The sequence below is a fragment of the Humulus lupulus genome, chromosome 2, assembly GCF_963169125.1.
Source record: "Humulus lupulus chromosome 2, drHumLupu1.1, whole genome shotgun sequence".
Classification (NCBI taxonomy): domain Eukaryota; kingdom Viridiplantae; phylum Streptophyta; class Magnoliopsida; order Rosales; family Cannabaceae; genus Humulus; species Humulus lupulus.
Genome location: NC_084794.1, coordinates 223,742,921 through 223,753,895, shown reverse-complemented (window position 1 = coordinate 223,753,895; position 10,975 = coordinate 223,742,921). Strand labels below are relative to the sequence as shown.

Sequence of the window (10,975 nt, the reverse complement as noted above, 5' to 3'; positions counted from 1 at the left end):
GACATTTGTGTGAGACATTAACAAAGTTTCAAAATGAACTTGTTAAAATAATAGGTAAGTGTGTAGACCTATTGTTTCATAATGTGATTATTTGTTTGAGAAATTCTCACATTACACTTGTGTTCACATTTTATTTTGTGAAATATATGAAAGAAAGCAACCAAGTAAAAGTTACTTTCAAATAAGTGTGCCTTGCTTTAGCAAGTAAATGAATCAAGATAAACATTGAGGTTTTTTATCTTGATCTATTGAGTGTTTATCATGAAGCTTAAGGACTCATGATGAACTTTGAGAATCATAAGTCTAGATTTATCTTGGAGCATAAATGACTTATTAGAAATAAAGAGATTTCTATTTTAAAATGATATTTTATTATCATTATGTGAAAAATGTGGGGGTGATGCTCCAAAGTTAATCAATTTATTGTTAATCAATTGATAAATTTGGTCATCCTATCAAATAGGTGATTTGGAATTCTACATTTTAAATCACATTGGCTATATGTGTATAGAATGGATAAATCTAGACATGATTGGTGTCTAAAGTTACTGTTTGTAATATTTTGATTCAAGAATGAATCAATTTAAAACATAAAGGAGAATTTTAGAAACAAAGAGGATTCTAGAATTAATATTCAAATGTTTATCTTGGATATTAAACTATAAAATAGTGGGGGTGCTGACTATGGTCAAAATCACTATTTTAAAGGGGTAACTATTTTAATCAAACTATGGCTAGCAACAAAGTTTGAATAAAATAATGAGAGTATCTAAGTATGCATACATGAGAAAAGAAATGATTCAAATGGAATCATTTCTACATCTCAAGGGGTGGGACTTAGACTCCCTAAAGAGATTCACGGTTGATGGTAACCTATCTTAATACTAGTAACCAAACTAGTATTAGGTTCAATAGGTAATAACAAGTCAATCAAGTTAATAGATAGTAGTACTCAAATTTTGTCTCATCTGAGATATGAGTACTAGTGTGTTACCAAAATGAGGGTTAAAACCAAAAGGTTTCTTAATAGAACTCAGTCTTGAAAAGACAAGTATTTTAGGGTAACAAAATACTGTAAGAGTTCTACTTATAAAGACCTAGGGGTGGTGCCGCCCCTCATGAGAATTGGGAGTCATTCTCAAGAAAAGTCTATGAATGGAATGTGCACATGGCCATTAACGGTGCAAAAGTGAGACATTGAGGTCTCAAGTGAACATAGCAAAGGTGTGTGTGTTATCACCGGTTTGTTATCAAGGGATAATGGTTCAATGCTTCGGCAACCAAAATTTCAACAAATTTTGTGATAATTACACTAAGGTAAAATTCAAGTCGAAAGACATTTTACTTTATGCACCAATGCAAAGGTTTCTATAGAGAGTGATTATTTAATCAAGTGGGGGAATATTATATTTTAATATAATGTTTGATTGATTAAATAAGTGTTACAAAATTGATTATTTAATCTAGTGGGGGAATGTTATATTATTTCATATAATATAATATTATATTAAATAATGTGACAAAATGTAATTTGTTACACAAATGTGATTTGTCACACCTTGTAACATATTATTGAGAGTCACAAAAATTAGACACATGTGTGTGCCCAAATGTGACATATTTTGGAGTTACAAAATCAGTTACAAATTTGTAACTCCTAAATATTACCCAATAATGTGTATATTATATGTTACACATTTGAGATTGGATTTCACAAATTCATGATGATATATGACTGTTGGAGACATGTTTTTAACTCCCAATAGGTGTTTGGAGGTTACAAAATCATGTGGGAAAGGATTTGGGATGTTTTGGAACGTTATGGAAAAATGACTTTTTTGTGCTGAAAATGGCCTGGGGGACAGAAGCCAGTGGCCGCGGCCAGTGAGGCTGACAGCCTATGTGAATTTTCAGTTTTTTCCAAATTGAACGGTTCTAACATCTCAAATAACTCCCAAATCTCCATTTTAATTCCATAAACATCCAATTAAACATTGGTAACAGCCATGGGGTTGGTGGAATTTGAAATTCAAAGAGGTATCTCAAACTCTATAAATAGGAGCCTAATACTCACTTGTAAGACACACCATTTTTCATCTATAAAGTACTTGGCTGGAAAATACACCAAAAGGCTTGATAATTCCAGAGAGTTATTTCCTTGAGAGATCCCTTAGAGCTTAGAGAATAGGGGGAAATAAGCTTTTGGACAAAGGTCTTGAACCTTGTTCAAGTTGGTGATCCCCACTACTCTACATTTTGGTTGAGTGTGAGAGTTTGTTTGTGTTTTCATTCTTTTGTTCTTCTTATTTACTTGTATTATTATAGTATTGAGTTTGTAATCTTCTTCTTCTACATCTTTCTATTTACTTGTATTTTGAGCAATTGAGTTATAATATTTATTTAATCAATTATCTTGTCCATTGTATCTTTGCATAGAGTTGTAATTTTGGTTTTTTCATATCTCCATTGAGCGATTATAATATATATTCTCTAACACTATCAACATGGACATCAATCCTATAATTTTCTTATGAATCCTCCATAACCTGTGATCGAAATGTGTTGCCCTGATGTTGAATGAGATTCATCATGGTGTCAAATCTGAACTGTTCAGCATCAACCTGTAAACAAGTGTTGTAAAAAATTAACCATAAGCCATAATAATATTTTAAAGTGAAAACTCATGTAGCAGCAACCTACATTCAAATAAATAGTCCTCATTAACCCTTAGGAGATCTTAATAACACTACCTTCAATTCACCTTGGCGTCTGTTTGAGAGATATTGCATCAATTTCAACACAAAAACCACAAGTCCATGCCATTTTCTTGTTGCGAGACTGCCTCTACATACTCCACACCCAACGACAAAAAGGTGAACTTATACCTTTCTCCTATTTCACATTCACTTGAAAGAGATCATCTAATGTCTTCGGCTAGAACATGTGGAAGATCAAATTTGTTCAACAAATGGTAAGTACCTATAACTTCAACTAAGCGTGAAATCTCTTACAGAAATACAAAGGAAAATACCCAAGATAAATTGAACATTAAAAACCAATATACTCTGACAATAAGCAATGTAATATAAACCAAAGAAAAATTGAACATTAAGTAATATAATCAGTTATCATTTCACAAGTAGCAAGAGCATGACAATCTTTGTGTTTAGGACCTCGGGCAGTCCTCATATTGTCCCAAATAAAGGCCTCATTGACCAAGAGGTCAACATCTACCAAGAACCAGTGCTTGCCTCTTGTTTTGCAGATGACAGGAACCACCATCTGCATCTTTATTGTAACTCGAAACCAATTAATAAAAAATATCATTGGACAGAGAACATGTTTAAAAAGTATGTAATGTCTAGCCTATTTGGAAAGAAAAACTTACATGCTCGATTGTATTGAGATTTCCATAAAACAATTTATTCCAATTGTTCTTCGTTGCCCATATGCTAATAAAATATGGAGCATCCAGATTCATGTCTTTTAAATCAATCAGGAAATTTTGTCAGATAGTTTGTATACATGCAAGAATTGAAAAAAGTACCAAATAACAATGTGGTTGACTTACCAAAACCCAACACGGCATGAACTCCTAAGTACCTACTCCTTCTACTGCATTTTTTCGTTCCTGTAAAGTAAGGACGTGTGCATAGCAGCTAATGATCTACAAGTAACAGAGATCCAATTAATGTATAGCATGAATTTTAAAGATTAGTATCAACACATAAATATAATTTATTAGTGAGATCCTCTTACCGAAATCTGAACCTCCATCTTCGGAAGCAAGGTGGAAAAGTCATCGCGAAACAATACAAGATTATCAAATTTTACAAGAGCATGGCTGTCAATAGAAAGACAAAGAATGTCGTTGCCTATAAATGAATTACAATGGTTAATTTTGATGAACAATGGGTATACTACAAAGTATACTTACTACTTATCCAACCCCTTTCCCATGACAAACATGATCAACCGAAATTATTCTTCAGTGTGTGCAGTCCTCATAGAAAATGGCCCCACAACCTTTCATTTTCTTGTTTTGAATTTCTTCTCTAACTTATTGTACGGAGGGGTTGTAACAAAATGACTAAACTCCACTTGGAAAATCTTCTTTTTTCTTGGAGGTGTGACATGCTCATCGACATCTATAGTAATTTTCAATGAATTTTGGGCTTCGAGATACCAACTCAAATTGCACATTAAAAGGTCATCTAGTGCAATGTCATGATCAAGCTCTTATAATCAAAGCTCTTAGTCCAAGATTTGAGAAAAAGCAAAGTGAACATCATTAGAGTATTCAAACGTACATATATAAAGGAAGTGTGTTTATTACAAGTATGGAAGACAACGAGATTCACTTTAAAGAGAAGGAAAAAAAATGACTTAACTATAAATAATGTAAACTGAATAAACAGAAATAAACTATGGCATAGAGTTTGACCAGTTAACTCGTGTGGATAATTAGATATAATTAAAATTATTTCACCAACAATGCAGTATCCTTAATAAAGGCAATTAGGTTGGATACTAATTGATAAAATAAGTTAAAAATACCTCAGCCAGCAGTGTCTCTGTTTCAGACGCAAAACCATCGACCTTTAATCCATCATCAGGTGCAAATGGTTCCTTGACAACCTCCACTGGCTTAGTATCACCCTTCTTCTTCTCCAGAAGAGCTCCCGAAATATCTTTTACAATATTTTGCCTCAGATTGGAAATTTCCCTTCGAATTTATTGGGAAGTCTCTTCTTGGAATACGTCAATTGATTTCTTCATTGAAGCATTAGCTGCATCTAGCTGCATCAATTATCTCCTTCATCTATTCATCTCGCGGACGTATTTCATCCCTAAGGATGTAGTTTCAGCAAGTGTTGTTTTGGCTAGACCTAAATTGGTTGGAGGATGTGGTCACATTGTTTGCTGGGTCGGTGGGTTGCATCAGGTACATTGGCTTCCGTAGAGGAATCTGCCAAATATGTATAACACATTTAATGAACATTTTTAATATCATTAGGGACAAACTAAAAAATCAGTAAGCATCTCAATGTTTAAAAAGATCTCTGTTTACCTTGTCACCATTATAACCTCAGGTCTTTGAGACAAACAACCCCAAACTCGTGACTCATTGGCCTTTCCAATAAGTAAGCGAAAGTCCATGGCGTGGGGCATAGGCATGCTTGCTTCCATTTTATATGATTCCAATAGAACAAATACAAAAAAAAAAATAGTGAGTTAAGTAAAAAGCAACACCAAATTTCATAAAGAAAAACATGCTAATGGTTGAGAAATTATGTCCTGAAGAAAAAAGGTGCATCCTGGGAGGTAGTGATAACTCTTTCTGTTCTCGTTCTGGACAGCCTTCTTCTCATGGCCACGGAGGCCTATAACACAATTTTGGAGGAATTGTACAACGAAAGAGGCCTAGTTTAGCTTTCTTAGTTTTGTCAATATCTTGGTGTACATTTACGTATTCCTTCTGAACAAAGGTTCCAAAAGTGGGTACAAAAAAATGTGTCCATCACAATGAGCATAAATCTTGCAACGAAATATATGTCAGCATGATCAAATTCGATGGCTTTTTCCATCAAGTCTTGGTATCCAGTCAGCTTATTAGTGTGTATTTCCTCATAAATGTTGTGTTCATCATCAATGATAGGGTCAAAGTATATCTCCTGGTCCTAATCTTTTATTCCTATAATTCCTTCGAATGCCTCCACTATTATAGGGTATCTGACTCCATCAAACTTGAGTTTGAAATTGTCAATGTCTATATTGTTGTACAAGTACCATATCAGCCCACCCCTGACACTAGGGACATCTGTAAAAGTTAGGGAACCAAATCCAATGTCCCTAATAACTTGCTTCTGTTATGGAGTCATACTCCTCACGAGCTTCACTAATTTCTCCACTTCACAACGCCAACCAACTGTGCCGTACATTTCTCCTCATCTTGCATGGTGCACTCTTTAATGGGGTTACTTTTACTGGCTTCACCACTTTCTTTCTTCGGTGTTTGCTTTACCAGCCGTCTAATCAGTGCCTCAGTGCCTCAACAGACACCTTCTCATCTACATCATCCTGCCATTTAAAAAAATGGGTCAATTAAATGGACGATGAACCGCCTAATAGACATTGTATTTATAAAAAATTATTTTATGTTAGTGTATGGCTTACCTCAGGTTCAGATGGAATTTTTCCTTTACCCTTGTCACTTGCCTTTGTTTGCTTGACATTGGTCTGCCCAGAATCTCCAACCTTCCTTTTTCTTGATGACATCTAATTGGATTGATTCAAAATCAAATCGGAACAATGTTACTTCTCAAGCAATTTACTATGTTTTTAAGCAATGAATTATCAACCAAAGATAAATTGAACTTCATTAAGCAATATACTCTAACCATAAGCAATCATCTATCAACTTGAATAAACTTTAACATATATATATATATATATTATACATCACATAAACAAAGTAGCATAGTCATGCCTACAATATTCACAAACAATACAAGAGATGATGATACAGATAGAAGTAGGTGACTGCAAACTTCAAGCTCTAACAAAGATCAACCCTTCAACTTCAAGCTCAAAATCACAACATACTATAAATATTTGAACATTTTCTTCATTGACAAGTAACTCAAAAGTTGAAAATAGGTATAGGACTAGAAGTTACATAGTATAAGCCAATTATATTTTATCACAAAGAGAAGCACATATTAGTAATTTACAGATGAGTTTTACGATTAAGAATGTTTTGGACTATAATTAGAACAGGTTTGCTATGCCTATGCCTATATAAGAATCCTTAATCTTAACTGATATAGAGTATATATTGACCAATATATTGAGGGTGATTCAATAGCTATTGCATAACAATTTAGAAAACCAAACTTAAATCTCATAATCTTTTTAATTCAACAAAGTACAAAAGTATCAAGTATGAGATCATAAATGGTATCAATGCTCTCTGATTGCATGTAGTGGTATTAATCTAAAAGTAAGTAACTTCTTGGCTCTTGTACTTATAAAATGTTAAATATTCAGGCCCTAAAATATTTATTTTGTACATGTAAACCAATTTTCATCAATAATAATATAATTTTGCTTGTATGGTGTGTTTTTTTTTTATTTACCCACTTCACAAATAACTTTTATTTTTTAAATAAAAACTACGAATAACACTATAAGGCACCATATAAAGGTAAACACCAATTAAATTAACGTACATTATGAATGATTTAGTTTAAAATTTGGCTCATCTAGTATTATTTAAATATTAAAATAATTAAAATTAATTGCTCATAAAATGCTATCTTAAATATTGTTGGACATCGTATGGTGCCTAGCAGTGCTATCAAAAACTAATTGTACCAAACATCTTAATTAGGAAAATGCTTAATATCCTAACTAATTAACAAATAATATAATGTCAATTAATTATTTATTTTTTAAAAATAACTTATCAATATGTGTTTATAATTATTCTTGATATTATGTCAAAAATTAAGTTGCACCTTAGTCCATTCATCTGGTAATGTTATAAAATCTTCTCTGACCATAAGAGAATCCAATGAGTTCAAACATAGAGACAAAGACAAGTCATATATATACTCTGACCATAAGCAATGTATTCTCAATCAAAGAAACATTAAATATTATCAAGCAATATAATATGATACCGAGCTATTGTCGAAATTTTTTAATAGCTTACCAAGACAATTACTAAATTCTGTTCTAAAATTACTATACTATTCAACAATAATAATCATCAAAGGACTCTAATGCTTTATGAAAGGGTAGACAAATTTATATATAGGACATTCCAATCAATTTATCAAACAGAAGCAAAGCATTCTCAACCCAAAAAAAAAAAGTTTAATCAAATTTTTGTATTATGTTTTCAAACCCAAGAAAGGAAAAAATAAAGATACACCGATCACACCATGCGTAAATGAAATCACTTAACAAAGACAAAATAAAGAAAAGCATATCTCACCTTAACAAATTATTACTTGAGCTTGATTTTTGATGAACCTCCTTTCACCTTAACAGTGATCTCTTTTCCTCACGAAACTTTAAACTTTAAACTGGAAATGGTGCTTGAGGAACCACACTCACAAAAAAAATTAAATTAACAAATCAAACTACTTTTATAAATTATTTATTATATAATGAACTTAAAAGCCCTAACTTTGGCAATAACTCATGAAAAAATACCTACTTTACTAATCATGAAACGAGAAAATAAAAATTTAAAACAAAAGAACATGACATTGATGATGATGATCGAAGGACAAAAGTTACTTACCTTATTTTTGTCCAAGTGTGCCCACCCGCTGTAGAGAAGAGTTTATCTTCAAAAATGAGCTTCTGCGAATGAAAGAGGGAAGAGAGGGAATGAGGAGAGGAGAGGAGAGAGTGAATGAGAGAACAAAGAGGGAATGGGAGAGAGAAGAGACACGACGAGGGTTGGTTAATTCTGACACGTGTAGCTAACTGGTTACTAAACCGGTTCCCCCTACATGCCCCTATTATTTTTAGAGAAATTGGTGGAAATAGACCCCATTTATAGTGCATTTTGCACAATAACCTACTTTCAAAACATTTTAGCTAAATGACCTCTTTTATTAATGAATTTTTTGTATTACCCATCTTACCCTTAAAATAAAATAATAATAAATTAAAATTAAAAACTCTAAACTATCATCTTCCTCCTCTCACCCATCCACCCACACCCATCCACAACCACCCACTATCATCCCCCGCCGCCACCGCCACCACCACCACCGGCGACCACCAGCCCTTACCGCCGGCGAACATTGCTCATCACCGGCTGCCACCATTTCTCCACAAATCTGGTCACCACTCATTCAAAAGGTTGGTTTATAAAGCTTTTTTTTATTTTTATAAAATATGAGATTTTTTATATTGTTTTTGTAGATTTAAAATGCAAAATGATTGTTTTAGTATGTTGAAAGTATAAGTAAGAATTTAGGTTTATTTCTAGAGTTTTATGGAGGTTAAACCTTGAAAATCTGAAAAAAATAATGGTGGTTTCGGTTATTTTCGAGATAGAAAAATCCAGAATTTTTTGACAGCTTGTCTAATTTTTCGACAAGGAGTCTAAATTTTAGACCAGTTGTCTAAATTTTAGACCAGTAGTCGTATTTTTTCGACCACCTGTCTAAATTTTCGACCACCTGTCTAAAATTTAGACAGGTGGTCGAAAAAATACGACTACTGGTCTAAAATTTAGACAACTGGTCTAAAATTTAGACTCCTTGTCGAAAAATTAGACAAGCTGTCAAAAAATTCTGGATTTTTCAATCTCGAAAATAACCGAAACCACCATTAATTTTTTCAGATTTTCAAGATTTAACCTCCATAAAACTCAAGAAATAAACGTAAATTCCTACTTATACTTTCAACATACTAAAACAATCATTTTGCATTTTAAATCTACAAAAACAATATAAAAAATCTCATATTTTATAAAAATAAAAAAAGCTTTATAAACCAATATTTTGAATGAATGGTGGCCGGATTTGCGGAGAAATGGTGATAGCCGGTGATGAGCGGTGTTCGCCGGCGATAGGGGGCGGCGGTGGCGGTGGCGGCGGTGGCGGTGGCGGTGGCGGCAGGGGATGATAGTGGGTGGTTGTGGATGGGTGTGGGTGGATGGGTGAGAGGAAGAAGATGATAGTTATTATTAGGATTTTTGTTTTTAATTTATTATTATTTTATTTTAAGGGTAAAATGGGTAATATAAAAAATTCATTAATAAAAGAGGCTATTTAGCTAAAAACTATTGAAACTAGGCCATAGTGCAAATTGCACTATAAAAATAGGCCATTTTGCCAAGGACCCCTTATTTTTATTGTTTTAAATTCAAGTATATATAAAATATGTCAAAATATTATTATCTGTTAGATTGGTGCATATTTCCTTTAAACGACTCACATTGTTTGCAAGACCGGTCACGCAACATGACTGCATCATTATATATATATATATAATCTAGCCATTTTAAATTCTACAAATCTACATCTATATACAATAACTAGGTTTGAGTAAATTAATTTCACAAACCATTAGATTAAAAGTTGATCCCCTTTATTTTGTATAATATCTAATTAAAGTGATATATGGAGAAATCGTTTACTCTAAGTAAAACTATAACAAATTAATCAATTTGGAATAAAAAAAATGCAGCATATTTCTTAATAAAAGTATAATCTGTCTGTATTAATCATCATGTGTATGCATCAAATTAAATGACGCTACCAATTTCTTCAAATTTCACTTAAGTCAATCCTTTAGCCAAACTTCACTTTCGTCATGTTCACAAAAAACTAAACAGCACTAAAGTAGTTTAATGAACTTAAGAGTAGTATCAACTGTAAACTAATTTACAGATTAATTGATAAAAAAGGTCACTTAATAATTATTTACGAGTCACAACGTTCCTCATTGATAGTCATCTACTTCAACAATTGCTTTCCAAATTGTTCTTTATAAATATATAATTAAGAGAGCAATACATGAGTATGTGCAAAATTTAATATTTTGATAATTAAGAGAGCAATACATGAGAAATTTTTTAATTTTTTTATATACATAAAATTAAGGAATTACTTAAATTATTAACATGCTAAACATACGCGCTTTTATTTTTCAAAAATATTATTCAATCTTTCTTTGGGTTTTAGTTTAAGTTCCGCCACACTTTGTAGTCGGCTAAATTTAGTGTTGTTTAAACCTACCATATATAAATTAGAAAGGAAATATATAATTTACATAATATACTTGATTTCCATAAAAAAAAATATATATTTTTGTAAACTAACAACATTTTTTTTCAATTTATATTTTTGAGGAAATTTTTATATTTTTATGGTTTTGACTATATTTTTTTCTTTTGTATTGTTTTTTAGTTGTCTTTGTGTTATTTTTTAGTTGTTTAGGTTTA

General features: G+C 32.1%; 1 long non-coding RNA gene across 6 annotated transcripts; it reads right to left on the bottom strand.

Moving 5' to 3' along the window:
* Nucleotides 1–2,387: 2,387 nt before the first annotated feature.
* Nucleotides 2,388–8,485, bottom strand: LOC133818998 (uncharacterized). Of its 6 annotated transcripts, none has more exons than XR_009886217.1 (10): nucleotides 8,003–8,483; nucleotides 6,178–6,279; nucleotides 5,072–6,081; nucleotides 4,558–4,969; nucleotides 3,938–4,253; nucleotides 3,760–3,844; nucleotides 3,572–3,667; nucleotides 3,389–3,483; nucleotides 2,751–3,282; nucleotides 2,388–2,621 (listed from the first exon to the last, which is right to left on the bottom strand). It is a non-coding gene; the product is annotated as an uncharacterized LOC133818998 (long non-coding RNA). The 6 variants fall into 6 exon arrangements; XR_009886214.1 differs by having other exon boundaries at nucleotides 3,760–4,253; nucleotides 8,003–8,119; nucleotides 8,315–8,483; XR_009886216.1 differs by having other exon boundaries at nucleotides 3,760–4,253; nucleotides 8,003–8,105; nucleotides 8,315–8,483.
* Between the last annotated feature and the right edge of the window lie 2,490 nt (nucleotides 8,486–10,975).